This window comes from Aquarana catesbeiana, linkage group LG05 (assembly GCF_042186555.1).
Source record: "Aquarana catesbeiana isolate 2022-GZ linkage group LG05, ASM4218655v1, whole genome shotgun sequence".
In the NCBI taxonomy this organism is placed as follows: domain Eukaryota; kingdom Metazoa; phylum Chordata; class Amphibia; order Anura; family Ranidae; genus Aquarana; species Aquarana catesbeiana.
This window is the reverse complement of record NC_133328.1, coordinates 583,048,843-583,065,871: the sequence shown is the minus strand read 5'-3', so window position 1 is coordinate 583,065,871 and position 17,029 is coordinate 583,048,843. Positions and strand designations below refer to the sequence as shown.

Genomic DNA, 17,029 nt, shown 5'->3' with positions numbered 1-17,029 from the left:
CTGTGTTCCAGCCTGAAGTTACGGTGCCCGTGTTCCAGCCTGAAGTTCCGGTGTCTGTGTTCCAGCCTGATGCTCCGGTACCCATGTTCCAGCCTGATGTTCCGGTGCCCGTTTTCCAGCCTGACGTTCCAGTGCCTGTTTCCCAGCCTGAAGTTCCAGTGCCCGTTTCCCAGCCTGAAGTTCCGGTGCCAGTTTCCCAGCCTGAAGTTCCATTGCTCGTTTTCTGGCCTGAGGTTCCGGTGCCTGTTCCCCGGCCTGAAGTTCTGGTGCCCATATCCCAGCCTGCTGGGCTGGTGCCTGTTACCCAGCCCATGGAGCCGGCACCCGTTACCCAGTCTACTGGGCCGGTGCCGTTACCCAGCTTGTTGATCCGGTGCCCGTTACCCAGCCTGCTGATATGGTGCCCGTTACCCAGCCTGCTGATATGATGCTCGCTACCCAGCCAGATGACCCGGATCCTGCTACACAGCCAAAGGACCCAGAACCTGCAACCCAGTCAGACGACCCAGAACCTGTTGCCCAGCCAGATGACAGAAAGCCTGCTGCCCAGCCAGATGACCCGGAGCCTGCTGCCCAGCCAGATGACCCGGAGCCTGCTGCCTAGCCAGATGACCCAGAGCCTGCTGCCCAGCTTGATGTGCCTCTGTCTGCTGCCCAGCTTGATGTGCCTCTGTCTGCTGCCCAGCCTGATGTGCCTCTGTCTGCTGCCCAGCCTGATGTGCCTCTGTCCGCTGCCCAGCCTGATGTGCCACTGTCTGCTGCCCAGCATGATGTGCATGCTGCCCAGTTTGATGTGCTTACTGCCCAGCTTGATGTGCCCATTGCCCAGCTCGGTGTGTCTGTACTTGCTGCCCAGCTTGATGTGCCTTTGCCTACTGCCCAGCTTGATGTGCCTGCTGCCCAGGTGAACCTGACCCTGACTCTGAACCTGTTACCTGAACCCTGTGCCCTGTACCTGAACCTGTCCCTCCTGTGACCCTGTTACCTTTACCTTTGCCTTGCAGCCTGATCCGTCCATCCTCTCCCTGTCCTGTTTGCTCCCTGTCCACATCTGCTAATCTCCCGTTGATGACCCTGGCCTGGCTACGTTTACGATTCTGGTATTCCCCATTTATTGTATATACCTGTCAGACTGTTGTTTTTTGTGGGTCTCTGTCTGGTAGTTGGTTTGTTGTGCACTGTGTTGTATTGGAGGTGTTTATATTTATATTTCACTTACTTTAATAAATGACTCTATTTTCACTTTACATATGTTTGGTTTCCTCTGTTGCTGTCCACGCAGTTCTGGACACGCCTGATTCATGACAAAAGACAGTCAAGCATGGTGGTGGGAGTGCCATGGTCTGGGGCTGCATGAGTGTTTCCGGCACTGGGGAGCTACAGTCCATTAAGGGAACCATGAATGCCAACATGTACCCTGACATACTAAAGCAGAGCATGATCAGCTCCCTTCGTCTTTGCCGCAGGGCAGTATTCCAACATGATAACGACCCCAAACACACCTCCAAGACGACCACTGGCTTGCTAAAGAAGCTAAGGAGAAAGGTGATGGGCTGGCCAAGCATGCCTCCAGACCTAAACCCTATTGAGCATCTGTGGGGCATGCTCAAATGGAAGGTGGAGGCGCACAAGGCCTCTAACATCTACCAGCTCCGTGATGTCGTCATGGAGGAGTGGAAGAGGACTCCAGTGGCAACCTGTGAAGCTCTGTTGAACTCCATGCCCAAGAGGGTTAAGGCAGTGCTGGAAAATAATGGTGGCCACACAAAATATTGACACTTTGGTCCCAATTTGGACATTTTCACTTAGGGGTGTACTCACTTTTGTTGCCAGCTGTTTAGATATTAATGGCTGTGTGTTGAGTTATTTTGAGGAGACAGCAAATTTACACTGTTATACAAGATATACACTCACTACTTTATATTGTAGCAAAATGTCATTTCTTCAGTGTTGTCACCTGAAAATATATAATAAAATATTTACAAAAATGTGAGAGGTGTACTCACTTTTGTGAGATACTGTGTGTGTGTGTATATATATATATATATATATATATATATATATATATATATACACACACACACACATACATGTATGTATATAAAAAAAAAGGAATTATACAATTATATGATATATAATATAACTATATAAAAATAATCATTTTTTGTTTTATTTATTTCCGAAGTTGACCAACACCAGCAGACGACATTGGACCTCACGCAACTTGTATTCTGTGCCTCTCTACTCGTCCACCAGACTCTGGAACTTTGATTTCCAAATAAGATGCAACATTATACACATGATTTGGGGAGCCATGTCATCTACAGGTGTTGGTCCACTGTGTTTTAACAAGTCCAAAGTCAGCGCAGCCCTCTACCAGGAAATTCTAGCGCACTTCGTGCTTCCCTCTGCTGACCAGATGGAAGATGGAGATGCTGATTTCATTTTCCAGCAGGACTTGGCACCTGACCACACTGACAAAAGTATCAATACTTGGTTTAGCCCTCGTTCACCTTGAGCACAGCCTTGAAATCATGCGAGTTCATCTGAAATTAAATTAGTTCGTTTCGAAGCCGCATTTCAGTCCAACTTTGTGTGCGACTTCAAAGACATCTGTGCGGGTTCATGCACAGATGTCTATGGAAAATTACCCCAAAGTCGCCAAAAGTAGTGCAGGAACTACTTTTGGAAGTCGGTGTGGCTCCTCAAAGTCGCTTACATCTGCCACTCTTTAGAGGTGAAAGGAGGGTCAGATTGGGTCCGCATTAAAAAAACGGACAGGTGGACCCGATCAGACCGATTGTGTGAAAGGAGCCTAAGGCTCCTTTCACACTTATGCGCTGCGGTTCACCTGTACCTCAACTGACCTCAATCGTCACTTCTTCTTTACACGCCTGGGGGATAGCAGCAGCCACCAGACATACCCACCTGGGGGATAGCAGAAGCCGACATCAACACCTCTCCGGGGGACAGGCAGCAGCAGCCGACAGCCATACCCACTAGTGTGCGTCAGACTGGCAATATGGGAAGGTTGGAAATAGGTAGTCCTTTTTTCCCTGCAGGTGTGTATTGGACCAGCTATGAGGGGAGGATGGAGGCCAGTACTTTTTTTCAGGTGGGTGTTGGACCGGCTATGAGGGGAGGTTGGAGGCTGGTATTTTTTTCAGGTGTGCGCTGGGCCGTCTATGAGGGGAGGTTGGAGGCCGGTATTTTTTTCAGACGTGCATTGGACCGGCTATGAGGGGAGGTTAGAGGCCAGTATGTTTTTCAGGCATGTGTTGGTCTGGCTATGAGGGATGGTTGGACGGTGGTATGTTTTTCAGGCATGTGTTGGACCGACTACAAGGGGCGGTTGGAGGCCGGTACTTTTTTTCAGGTGTGTGTTGAACTAGCTATAGGGGGAGGATGGAGGTCGGTGCTTTTCTTCAGGTTTGCATTTGACCAGCTATGAGAGGAGGTTAGAGGCCGGTACTTTTGTTTTAGGCGTGAGTTGGACCGGCTATGAGGAGATGTTGGAAGACGGTGCATCAGTCCAACTATGAGGGGTGGTTGGAGGTAGGAAGTTCTTTTTTCCCCACAGGTGTGCATTAAGCCAAATATGAAAAGAGGTTGGAGGCTGGAATTTTTTTTAGATGTGTGTTGGACCTGCTATGAGGGAAGGTTGGAGGCCAGTATGTTTTTTCAGGCGTGTGTTGGTTCGGCTATGAGGTTGGAGGGGGTACATTTTTTCAGGTGTGTTGGACCGGCTATGAGGGGAGGTTTGAGGCTGATACTTTTTTCAGGCATGTGTTGGACCAGCTATAAGGAGACATTGGAGGACAGTAAGTTTTTTTTTTGCAGGTGTGTATTGAACCAACTATGTAGGGTGGTTGGAGGTAGGAAGTTCTTTTTTTCTCCACAGGCCTGCGTTGGACCACATATGAGGAGAGGTTGAAGGTCCAGTATTCTTTTCAAGCGTGTGTTGTACCTACTTTGGGAGAGATAGAGGCCAGGAGTCTTTTCTGCAGGCGTGTGTTGGCCCAGATATGAGGTGAGGTTGGAGGCTTTTATTTTTTTCAGATATGTGTGGGACCAACTATGAGAGGAGGTTGCAGGGTGGTAGTTTTTTCAGGCGTGCGTTTGACCGGCTATGAGAGGAGGCTGGAGGCTGGTATGTTTTGCAGGCATGGGTTTAAACAGATATGAGGGGAGATTGAAGGCCGGTATGTTTTTTAGTGTGTGTTGGTTCGGCTATGAGGGGTGGTTGGAGGTAGGAAGTTCTTTTTTCCCCACAGGTATGCGTTTGACCAGCTATGAGGAGAGGTTAGAGGTCCAGTATTCTTTTCAGGCATGCGTTGGATCGACCACTGGGTGAGATGGAGGCCAGTAGTCTTTTCTGCAGGCATGTATTGGACTGGCTATGAGGAGAGGTTGGAGGCCGGTACTATTTTTTTAGGCGCGTGTTGGACTTGTTATGAGGGGAGGTTGGAGGCCAGTATTTTTTTTCAGGCGTGTGTTGGACCGGCTACGATGGGTGGTTGGAGGCCAGTACTTTTTTTCAGGTGTGTGTTGGACTAGCTATAGGGGGAGGTTGGAGGTCGGTGCTTTTCTTCAGGTTTGCATTTGACCAGCTATGAGAGGAGGTTGGAGGCCGGTACTATTTTTTAGGCGCATGTTGGACTTGTTATGAGGGGAGGTTGGAGGCCAGTATGTTTTTCAGGCTGGTGTTGGTCCGGCTATGAGGGGAGGTTGGAGTCCGGTACTTTTTTCAGGCATGTGTTGGACCAGCAATGAGGAGAGGTTGGAGGCTGGTACTTTTTTCAGGTGTTCGTTTGACTGGCTATGAGGGGCGGCTGGAGGATGGAGGCTGGAATGCTTTGCAGGCATGCGTTGAACTGAATATGAGGGGAAGATGGAGGCCGGTATGTTTTTGCGTTGGACCGGCTATAAAGGGTGGTTAAAGGCGGGATGTTTTTTAGGCATGCGTTGGTCCGGCTATGAGGAGTGGTTGGAGGTAGGAAGTTCTCTTTTCCCCACAGGTGTGCGTTGGACCGGCAATAAGGAGAGGTTGGAGGTCCAGTATTCTTTTCAGTCTTTTCTGCAGGCGTGTATTGGACTGGCTATGAGTGGAGGTTGGAGGCTGGTAATTTTTTTTTCAGGTGTGCATTGGACCAGCTATGAAAGAAGCTTAGAGGCTGGTACTTTTTTCAGGCGTGTGTTGTTTCAGCTATGAGGGGAGGTTGCAACATGTTTTTTTACTAATATAAGATGTTTCTGAACTATGAAATCTGATTACATCTAGCCTCTACACTGTTGGGGGCAGCCTGGAATGCCGTTACAGCAGGTTACAGTTCAGTGGTAATAAGAGGGTAGGGCACTGATTTAATAGTGTGCTTATCCTTGTGGAACTGCAAGTCCATATTAGCTTGGGAACAGCTGTATCTGTGTGTTTGTCTCTGTGTGTGTATGCTGGTAACAGCTGCTGCTGCGTAGACTGGTTCAGTGTGAACTGAATTAACATATCAATGGAGGTCATAGAAAAGTATGCCTCTGCTAATTTTAACACTTCAGCAGAAAACGCTTTGACCCAACAATTTATTGATTTATTAAAACAATGTGATGTTCTAAACGAAAATATGAAAAATAAACCGTCATCTAAGAAAGGCAAAAAAGTAAGAATAGCAAATGTGGTATGCATGCTATTAAGAATGAAGAAGATTGCTCAACAAAAATGCACTGGTATACGAGAGAAAGCAGTTAGTGGATCAGATATAAAGTGTAAGTAAAAATATATTAGTAATAGAGAAAGTTGTATTGCCTCTTTTAATCAAAGAGAGGCTGAGAATGAGCGTATTATAATACTGCTTAGGAAGGAGTTACTTGGTGCCCAGGCATCCATAACCGAGTTATCCTCCAAACATGCAAAGGTTGAGCAGTCTCAGTGGTCAGCACAGATAGAGGCTCTAGAACAACAGTTAGGGAAACCTGATGCTCATGTTGCTGCAAGAGATGTTTCTTTGGTTGGAAACAATGTTGGTAATGTGGAGGAGGAGTACTTAAACAATAGTGCTGTAACTGCTTAATTTAAATTGATTCTGGAGTTGAAATAGAAAACGGGCCTGATCTTTTCAAGAATAGTAACACAGTGACAGTGGAGACTTCTGATGAGTCCATTGCTAGTGATTACTCCTCAGACAATGAAAGTGTAAAGTCTGTTGATTCCAATTATAGTAATGTTATGCAGCAATGTAAAACAACAATGATAAGTCTGGCGCCAGGGGACTGGGACATGAATTTCACTGGGACCAGTATAGGATATCCTGGGAGGGACCAAAAAGCAGCTGTGTGGATAAGCACACCAGGAGTGGTGTGAAACAAGGCACAAACATTCAGAAACAACCACAACTAAAAGCGCTGATCGGGACCACCTCATATGGAGAAAATCTCGGATGAAGTCTGTGGGATAAAATCATAAGTCAGTTATTTGATGTGAAGTGAATAATTTCCAACAGATAAAAACTCCTCGCATAGAGGGAATGGCTGTGTAACATGGATAACACTGTGACAGTTCCTTGTGAAGCTGTGAAGTATGGACCAGCTGTATGGAGCAATGCTGCCGTGGTAAACTCATTTGCCAGGCACACTTCCCTGTGCGGGGAAAGCGGATGTATGCAGAGCCAAATAAAGGGTCAGTTGCGTTAAACAAAGCTCCAGTGGTGAGTGGCAAAAGATAGCCCTGATGGGAAGAGGAGCAGATAGACATCTATAGACGCTGCTGGATGGAAACTCCCAAGCGTAACGTTATATGTTCAGGGAGCACGGATCCAAAGCGAAGGTTGGAACACAGAGTGGTAGATGAAGCGCAAAGCCGAGGAAAGAGGGGAAGGTCGATGGCTGTTGTCGTGACACCGCATTTCGGGGCATGGCCCTTCAAGACTTGACTAGAAGAAGGGCCACACCCCGAAATGCATTGTCACGACAACAGCCATTGACCTTCCCCTCTCCCCTCGGCTTGCGCTTCATCTTCCACTTTTTTTAGTTGTAGTTGTTTCTGAATGTTTATGCAGCAATGTCTCCATCACCATATGCTCAGAGAAGGGCCTATGCAGGGAGACCAGCTCTCAAATGCTTTGTTTGTAAAAAGGGGGTCACATTGCTATTGGGGTATTGTTTGGTGGCTAATAATAATAATATGCAAAGGAAATCGCACTACCCTAAAACTACACCAAGACATTATGAAGTTTATTCTGCAAGATGGGGTAGCAATCCAAGGCATAGAGGCCATAGTAATCAAACCCATGTCCCTTTTAAGGCCCAAATGATGAGACTACAAATAGTTAGTTAAGGCAGGAAAGGCATCAGAGTGTAGAAAAGTTGAATAAACTCAAAATGGAGGTAAGCCGCATGTTCATTAACCACTTCAGCCCCGGAAGATTTAGCTGCTCAATGACCAGGCCATTTTTTGCGATACTGACAATTGCGCGGTCGTGCGATGCTGTACCCAAAAAAAATTGATGTCCTTTTTTCCCACAAATAGAACTTTCTTTTAGTGGTATTTGATCATCTCTGCAGTTTTTATTTCTTGCGCTATAAACAAAAAACACAATATTTTGTACTTTTTGCTATAATAAATATCTCCCAATTTTTTTTAAAAAAAGCTATTTTTTTCTCAGTTTAGGCTGATATGTATTCTTCTACATATTTTTGGTAATAAAAATCACAATAAATATTGATTGGTTTGCACAAATGTTATAGAGTCTACAAAATAGGGGATAGATTTATGGCATTTTTATTTTTTTATTTTTTTTTCACTGTAGAAAGGACTTTATTTTGCATAATGTATTTTATGTTTACGAACAAATGAAAAAACAAATTAAAGTTTGGTGAACACAATATGAAGTGGCTGCAAAAGCATGAGCATTCTGGGACTTCCTGAGGGCATTGTGGGTACAACGAAGGACCAGGCACCAGCAATGGAGGTGAAAAGCACTACAAATAAACACAATGGACAGCCCTTATACCAGGACTTTACATACTGGCCGTGGGAAGAACATTCCAGCAGCTTATGAATCCAGTCATGTGGGAATACAGGCCATGCCAGGCAGAGGTGCCACACATCCGGCAACAAATTGGGGTGTACAGAGGGGAGCACAGGGTTAAATTACAGCCCCCCAACCCACAGGGGGCATGCTGCAGTGCAAAATGACCAGGGGGCAGAGAAGGTTTAGCAGCCACTGTCCCTTTACACTCCCAGTAATGGGTATCATTTTCAGGCCAGAGTCCGAGTAGTAAGCTACCTGGGAACAACATACAGATAGAGGGGGCTGGGGGGGAGGGTAAAGAGGGGGCCAAGCGTATTAATCTACTTCTATGCGAGATGCATCTTCCTCAACCGCCAGAGGGGGGATCTCCTCTGGGACAGCTGCAGTAGTTTCCTCAATTGCGGGTTAATCGTCGTCGATGCCCAAGCCTAGTTTGAACACTCTGTAGATTCTGTTGGAATGTGTCTGGGGGTCCTCCAGGGAGAAGCCGGATGAGAGAAGTGCAGTCTCAAAAAGCAGCACCACTAAATCCTTCACAACCTTGTCATTTTTGTCAGCCTCTGCTTTCTGTCTCAGGGTCTCAACGATGGGGTGTTCAGGGTTGATCTCCAGGTGTTTCTTGGCCATCATGTAGCCCATGGTGGAATTATCCAGAGGAGCCTGGGCCTTCATGATAGGCTCCATGTTAGCTGTCCAACCATATGTGCTGGTGACAATGCAGCAAGGAGAGGACACGAGGCGGTTTGAAACAGTTACCTTTTCTACTTTTTTGTCCAAGATTTCTTTCATTAGTTTGCATAGACCCTCAAACTTGGTCTTGTTCTCCTCCATCTTTTTCTTCTCATTGTCATCTTCAGGAAGCTCCAGACCCTCCTTGGTTACAGACACCAGGGTCTTTCCATCGAACTCCTTTAGCTGCTGGACACAGTACTCGTCGATTGGTTCTCTCATGTACACATATATACACCTCAAAGCCATGTTTCCTCACCTGCTCCGCAAAGGCGGAGTTGGTCACTTGTTCCTTGCTCTCCCCAGTGATGTAGTGGATGCTCTTCTGAGTCTCCTTCATGCGAGAGACGTATTCTGAAAGTGAAGCCATCTCGTCTCCAGTCTGAGAGGTGTGATATCTCAGGAGTTCAGACAACTTCTTCCTGTTTGTAGAGTCTTCATGGATTTCCAAGTTTCAGGTTCTTGGAGAAAACCTCATAGAACTTCTTGTAGTTCTCCTTGTCATCTGCCAGCTCAGAGAAGAGCTCCAGACATTTCTTCACAATGTTCTTAGGAATGACCTTCAGGATTTTACTCTGTTGCAGCATCTCTCGGGAGATGTTCAGAGGAAGGTCTTCGTCCACTACACCATGGACGAAGTTCAGGTACTCTGGGGTCAGCTCTTCACAACTGTCCATGATGAACACTCTGCGCACGTACAGCTTGATGTTGTTCTTTTTCTTCTTGTTCTCAAACAGGTCAAAGGGAGCGCGGCGAGAGATGAAGAGAAGAGCGCGGAATTCCAACTGACCCTCCACAGAAAAGTGCTTAACAGCCAGATGGTCCTCCCAGTCGTTGGTCAGACTCTTGCAGAATTCTCCATACTCTTCCTGGCTGATGTCATCGGGATTGCGAGTCCAGATTGCTTTGGTCTTGTTCAGTTTCTCCTGGTCATTGTATTTCTCTTTAATCTTCTTGGTCTTTTTCTTTTTGTCCTTTGCCTCCTCTTCCTCATCTGAGCCCACATCCTCTATCTTGGGTTTGTCTTCACCAGCTTCTTCATCTTTTTTCTCTTCTTCCTTCTCCTCCTCAGGCTCAGCTTCATCATCACTTATCTCCTTGTCCCTTTCCTTTTCCAGATATAGTGTGAAGGGATAGCCGATGAATTGAGAGTGTTTCTTCACCACCTCCTTTACTCTCTTCTCCTCCAGGTACTCCAACTGGTCCTACTTCATGTGCAGGATGACTTTGGTGCCGCGGCCCATGGGTTCACCGTGGTCGACCTTAACAGTGAAGGATCCGCCGGAAGAGGATTCCCAGGCATACTGCTCATCGTCATTATGTTCAGTGATCACCACAACCTTCTCTGCCACCAGGTATGCAGAGTAGAAACCAACACCATACTGGCCAATCATGGAGATGTCTGCTCCAGCCTGCAGGGCCTCCATAAAGGCTATGGTGCCAGACTTAGCGATGGTTCCCAGGTCATTTATGAGGTCGGCCTTTGTCATTCCAATGCCTGTATCCATCAAGGTCAGGGTACGCTCAAGACGGTTGGGGGTGATGTCGATTTTGAGCTCCTTTCCGATGTCCAGCTTGGAGGGGTCTGTAAGGGTCTCATAGCGGATTTTGTCCAGGGCATCAGAGGCATTGGAGATCAGCTCTCGTAGGAAGATTTCTTTGTTGGAGTAGAAGGTGTTGATGATTAAGGACATAAGCTGAGCAATCTCAGCCTGGAATGCAAAGGTCTCCACATCCTCCTTGCCATGATGGACTTCTTCTGGCATCTTGATGACTGGAAACTGCGAGTCACTGACTGACAGAGCGACCGAATTAATATTTTTCTTTCTTTCTTTCTTTTTTTTAATAGTAATGGTGGCGAGCTGCGATTTTTATTGAGACTGCGACATTATGGGGGGGACATCGGACAGTTTTGACACATTTTTGGGACGATTGACAATTATACAGCGATCAGTGCTATAAAAATGCACTGATTACTGTATAAATGTCACTGGCAGGGAAGGGGTTAACACTAGGGGGCGATCAAGGGGTTAACTGTGTTCCCTCTGTGTGTGTTCTAACTGTGGGGGATGGGACTGACTATAGGAGATGACAGATCGTGGTTTTTAGCTATTAGGAACTCACGATTTGCATCTCCTCTCCTCACAGAACAGGAATTTGTGTGTTTGCCCACACATGTCCCTGTTTTGCCTCTCGTGCCCGCGATCATGCGTGGCCAGCGGTCATCGCAACCGACGGTCATGAGCATCGGCACCCCCACAGTGCAGCTTGTGCCTGCTATCCCGCTTAAAGGAGCCGACGTACAGCTACGACGGTTCGCGGGTTCGTGCCGACCTACCGCACTATAATGACGGTGGCTGGTCGGCAAGTGGTTAAAGTATAGCACTGGGAGAAACAAATCTTTTGTTAGCAGCCCTTAGTGAGTTGCATGGAGGGTAAGAATTTTCTGGTTAATGTTTCTTTGCTATGAATAAGGTTTAGATGTGAGCTTCAGAGATTTGGCTTTAATTTTTGGAATATTATAGAGGACCTTGATGTATTTTTAGTATTGGATTTTTTTTTTTTTTTTTTTTTTTTATTATTTTTTTTTTCTCTTGTTTTGTTTTTTTTTATTATTGTTATTTTGTTTATTTGTTTATTTAATTTTTTGTTTTGTTCAGGTGGCAAAATTCCAAATTGTTAGGTTTAGTCCACCTGAAAGGGGGGTCTTTGGCTATGCTCTCAATTAGCAGCTGAATACATTTTGTTTAAGACAAGAGTTGGTAAAAAGGTTTTGTCCACCTGAAAGGGAAGTTAGTGCATAGGTCTTAAGGAATAGATGAATGCATTGGGGGGGGGGGGTTTGGCTTTTAAAATGAGAATTTGGATAAGCAACATTCACTTTAAAGGGGTTGTAAAGGTAATTTTTTTTTTTTTTTAAATAACAAACATATCATACTTACCTTCACTGTGCAGCTCGTTCTGCACAGAGTGGCCCCGAACCTGGTCTTCTGGGGTCCCTCGGCGGCTGTTTCAGCTCCTCCCCGCAAGCATTTACCACCTTCATGCGAGCTCCCTCGCATGGTGGTGAGTGCTTGCGGGCGTGCTCCCGTGATACAGCTGGCGGCTATAGCCGCTCGCTGTATCACTCGGCCCCGCCCCCCGGCGCGCCGCGTCATCGGATGTGATTGACAGCAGCGCGAGCCAATGGCTGCGCTGCTTTCAATCCATCCACTGCAGCCAATCAGCGACCAGGCTGAGCTGCAATGAGGACGAGCAGCGAAGATTCGAGGCGTCAGGTAAGTAAAACGGGGGGGCTGGGGGCGGTGGTACTGTCAAAAGTTTTTTCACCTTAATGCATAGAATGCATTAAGGTGAAAAAATTTTTAACTTTACAACCCCTTTAATTTTTTTTGCTCTTATCATGGGGATCCATTTTAGAGTGGGTTCATCCTAAAGAAAATATGGTTGTTTTGATAATTTGTTCAGAGTTGCAGAAGCCAGGAATACTAAGTTTCTGGGTTCCAAGGGAGGAACTATAAGTAAACATAGCAAAGGAGTAGATATTGTGGATAAGAATTTGATTCTGCTCGTTTTTTCATTTCCAGAGTCCTGGTGGAGCGAGAGTTTGGAGAGGTCTCTGGAACATGGATGAAGGATGTTCATCTGGTTGGCAGTTTGTCTGTGCCATGCAACATCACAAATTTGTTCTAACAAACATTCAGGGGAGAAGGGACAAACTAAAAGATTCAGATTAATACTTGCAATATAAGGTTTATTTTCCTTATGGACAATTTAGTGCTAATGCTGCATCTGAAAGACTTTTGCCATCAACAAGGCTTGTGAAACATCTTGCTGAAGTCTCTCCTGTCATTTATGAATGTAAACATACTGTAAATACAAGTGCAATGGGTTATAGGTTAGGGAAGGAATATAACCTATCCAATCCTTCAGAACAAGAAATGGAATTTATGTTTTATTTTTTTGGGGGAGAAATTGAAAGAAGGAAATGTTTTTAATGTGTGACATGTATTGGCATAACTGAATTAATAATGGTGCAGATACTCAGGAGGCTGACATTTATGCATAGTAATGCCGCGTACACACGATTGGACATTCTGACAACAAAATCCATGTTTTGTTTTTTTTTGACGGATGTTGGCTCAAACTTGTCTTGCATACACACGGTCATACAAAACTTGTCGGAAATTCCAAACGTCAAGAACGCGGTGACGTACAACACGCACGACGAGCCGAGAAAATGAAGTTCAATAGCCAATGTGGCTCTTCCGCTTGATTCCGAACATGCGTGAAACTTTGTGCATCGGAATTGTGTACACACGATCGGAATTTCCGACAACGGATTTTGTTGTCGGAAAATTTGAGATCCATATCTCAAATTTTGTGTGACGGAAATTCCGATGGAAAATGTCCGATGGAGCCTACACACGGTCGGAATTTCTGACAACAAGCTCTCATCGAACATTTTCTGTCGGTGAATCCGACCATGTGTATGGGGCATTAGTTGTCTGTTGGCCAGACTAGAGAGCTCCAGATGACACATCAACGGGGTGAAAATTTGTCTTAAAGTGGGTGTAAACCCGCACATATACCCAGTGAAGTGTACAGCCTCAGGTGATACACATGGATGAAACACATCATCCTACATAAGTTTTATATGTAAGTTTTACATGTATGTCTGCTGTCTTCAGCTTTATATATTCTTTAGAAAGTGCAAGATTTTCTCTTCCTGTTCAGCACTGAGTGTGAAGTCTGGGCATACAGCCAAGACAGCTGATTGGAGTAAAGGCACACACCCCCACTCCACATACGCAGGGACATCCAGACACTTGCAGAGCTGTTTTGTGAATAGTTCAGTTCTCTGCTAATCTATTTATAGGAACCTCCCATGACACAAATTTCAGGCTGGTTTTATCTCATATGTCAGAGAACTTGTCAGAAGTTATCATGCTGATAACAGAAGAACGAAGCAGAGAAAGCCATGGGACTTAGTGCTTTGAAGAGAGATAAGAAAACACTGCAGATATATGTGCCCAGCTCAAATTTCATGAATCGGGTTAACATCCACTTTAATCTTAACAGTCCTACAGAGAGGTTATCGGTTACTGGACATACGGGACACCAAAACTGGACATGGGGGATATATGCCTAGTTGATGTCTCACCTGAGAGGTTGGAACCTTCCACAGGTAATGCCAGTGACTACACACAAAAGCATGCTCCCTTAGAGAAAGGGAAACCACTACAAATAGATCTAAGCTCTTCCCTCTCAGCCATAGCTTCAGACAGTAAGCCGGGTTTTGTTACTCATAGAGATATTATTGACATCCTTAACCACTTGCCGACCGCTGCACACTGATATACGTCGGCACAATGGCAGGGGTGGGCAAATGGGCGTACCTGTACGTCCCCTTTGGGAGGCGGGGATAGCAGATGCGCGTGCACTGCCAGAGGACCCGCCGCGTACAGCGTGACTGTGCCCACGGAACCAGCGGACTCGATGTCCGCTGGTCTCCCAGCGATCGTGTCACAGAGCCACAGAACAGGGAAGTGCCTATGTAAACAAGGCATTTCCTCATTCTGCCTTGTGTCATGACAGAGATCACTGCTCCCTGTCATGTGAGTTGAAGCCCATCCCCCCACAGTTAGAATCACTCCCTAGGACACACTTAACCCCTTCATCGCCCCTAGTGGTTAACCCCTTCCCTGCCAGTGTCATTTACACAGTAATCAGTGCATTTTTATAGCACTGAGTGCTGTATAAATGACAATGGTCCCAAAATAGTGTCAAAAGTGACCGATGTGTCCGCCATAATGTCGCAGTCCCGGTAAAAATCGCAGATCACCGCCATTACTAATAAAAAAAATAATAATAATAAAAATGCCATAAAACTATCCCCTTTTTTATAGATGCTTTAACTTTTGCACAAACCAATCAATATACACTTATTGCGATTTTTTTACCAAAAATATGTAGAAGAATACACACTGGCCTAAACTGAGGAAAAAAATATTTTTTTATATATTTTTGTGGGATATTTATTATAGCAAAAAGTAAAAAATATTGCCTTTTTTTCAAAATTGATCTTTTTTTGTTTATAGTGCAAAAAATAAAAACCGCAGAGGTGATCAAATACCATCAAAAAGAAAGTTCTAAAAGCTCTATTTGTGGTAAAAAAGAGACACCAATTTTGTTTGGGTGCAACAATGCACGACCGCGCAATTGTCACTTAAAGAGACGCAGTGCCGAATCGCAAAAAGTGCTCTGGTCAGGAAGGGGGTGAAATCTTCTGGGGCTGAAGCGGTTAATTACATTCAACAAAGTCACATAAATACCCAGGTTAAAGTGGCTCAAGATTTTATCCACCAATTTAAGAGGTTGGTAGAGAGTGTGGTAGTACAGGGCAAAAATGTGTCATGGGCTCTGATGTGCACGCAAGGGCAGGCAGAGTTATCAACCAACATCAAGCTGATTGTACAGTCTCTGTATGAGGGGCAGTGGCCTTATGAGTTAGCATCACAGCTCAGTAAGATTTTGCCAAAACACATCGCTTACACTAATCCAAAGTGGTGGAATGGATGAGCTGTGCTAGTTTGGATTATGAAAGGTGTTATGCTTCCTCATTGATCCCATATACAGAAGTACATACTCGGTCTGTATATTCGGTGGTATCAATGGGCTCACTGACTGGGGATTCTACCTAGTTGAATCTGAGGCTAAATTACCCACATGTGATCAGAGAGGATGAAAGCTGGAGGCAGGTTAATATTTCCCTCTGTCAGAGACATGACCATGATGTCCTTGGTATGCCAGGTCAGTACGCAGTGGTGAATGAGAAATGTTGGGAAGATGTTTTACTCTGTGTTCTGGATGGAGAGATCATTGTTGGGAGGGAAGCACCTAGCACCTGGTATTATTTGGGACATAGACAAGTGTGTTTCTTTGTCCTAAAGTATACCAATGTAATGTTAGTCATGGAACTAGGATGTTCCTTGAGCCTAACGATAGATAGAGGTGCATGGTATACCCTGGGCATGGACTCCGAAAACCAGGCACAAGGATAGAATTTTGTAGTTTTGTTATTTTTTCAAGTTGGTATGTGTTGTTGGACCCGACATTTATATAGGAAGGTCTCACGTTTATCTATGCAAGTTGAGGGACTAATTGACAGTAAGATCTTTTCATACAAGTTAGAGGCTTTGCTGCCAATTTAGAGTCCCCAAGGCATGCCAATATTGAGGTACAAAAGGCCATATTGAGCAAGCTTTCCTGATCTCGACCCATATATATACTGAGAAGGGTTATAGGAGGTTGGGAGTGGGTTGCTTAATTTGGTGGGTCACATATATATGTATATATTATGGTAATGTGTTGATTAGTGTGCTATGATAGTTTGACCTACATGTATTAGGTTAGTAATATGGGTGAGTAAGGCCCTCCTCGAGGTTCTGTATCTGAAAGCTGGTTAATATGTGGCTCTGAGTGTGTGTTGGTAAATGGAGAGTGAATGGGCACGCCTTGCCTGTATTGCACCCCATCGTGAAGATATCGGAAAAGTGAAGACACGGAATGGTGCCATGGAAGCTGTCACCGAAGAATGGTGTTGGTGTGTCACTCAGGGGCAAAGCGACACATGTTGGGAAGCACAACATGTTAAAGTGGAGGGCCACCCTAAAAAAAAATGCATGAAAAATCCTAAAAAAAAAAAAAATTTGAAAAAAACTTTTTTTTAAACTTACCTAAACCCTTGTTGCTAGGCAGTCTTCCTAATCTGCCTCTTCCTATTCGCAGCGTGTTCTGCTCCTCGATGAACGGCCCCGTTGCCTTCTGGGAACTGTGTGTGCTCCCAGAACACCACGGGGCCATTCACAGAGTGCCGCGCCGCTCGCGCGTGTGCAGTAGGAAACTGGCAGTGAAGCAGCAAGGCTCCACTGCCTGTTTCCCTTACTTAGGATGGCGGTGCCGGGACCCGAGAGCCGACATCGCGGGCACCCAGGACAGGTAAGTACTTATTTAAAGTCAGCAGCTACATTGTTTGTAGCTGCTGACTTTTAATTTTTTTTTTCAGGGACAGAATCCCGCTTTAAGGCAGTTAGGGACTGTTCCTTAGGAGCTGTTTCTGAGGAAGTAAGATGTAAGACATTGGTCTTTTTTTTTTGCAGATGTGTATTGAACCGGCTATGAGGGGAGGTTGGAGGCTGGTATTTTTCCCACAGGTGTGCATCGGACCAACTATGAGGGGTGGTTGGAGGTAGGAAGTTCTTTTACCCCCACAGGTG

At 45.5% G+C, this 17,029-nt stretch overlaps 1 pseudogene; it reads right to left on the bottom strand.

Annotated features, from left to right (window-relative positions):
• Positions 1-8,336: 8,336 nt before the first annotated feature.
• LOC141145426 (heat shock cognate protein HSP 90-beta-like) lies at positions 8,337-10,597 on the bottom strand (annotated as a pseudogene).
• Between the last annotated feature and the right edge of the window lie 6,432 nt (positions 10,598-17,029).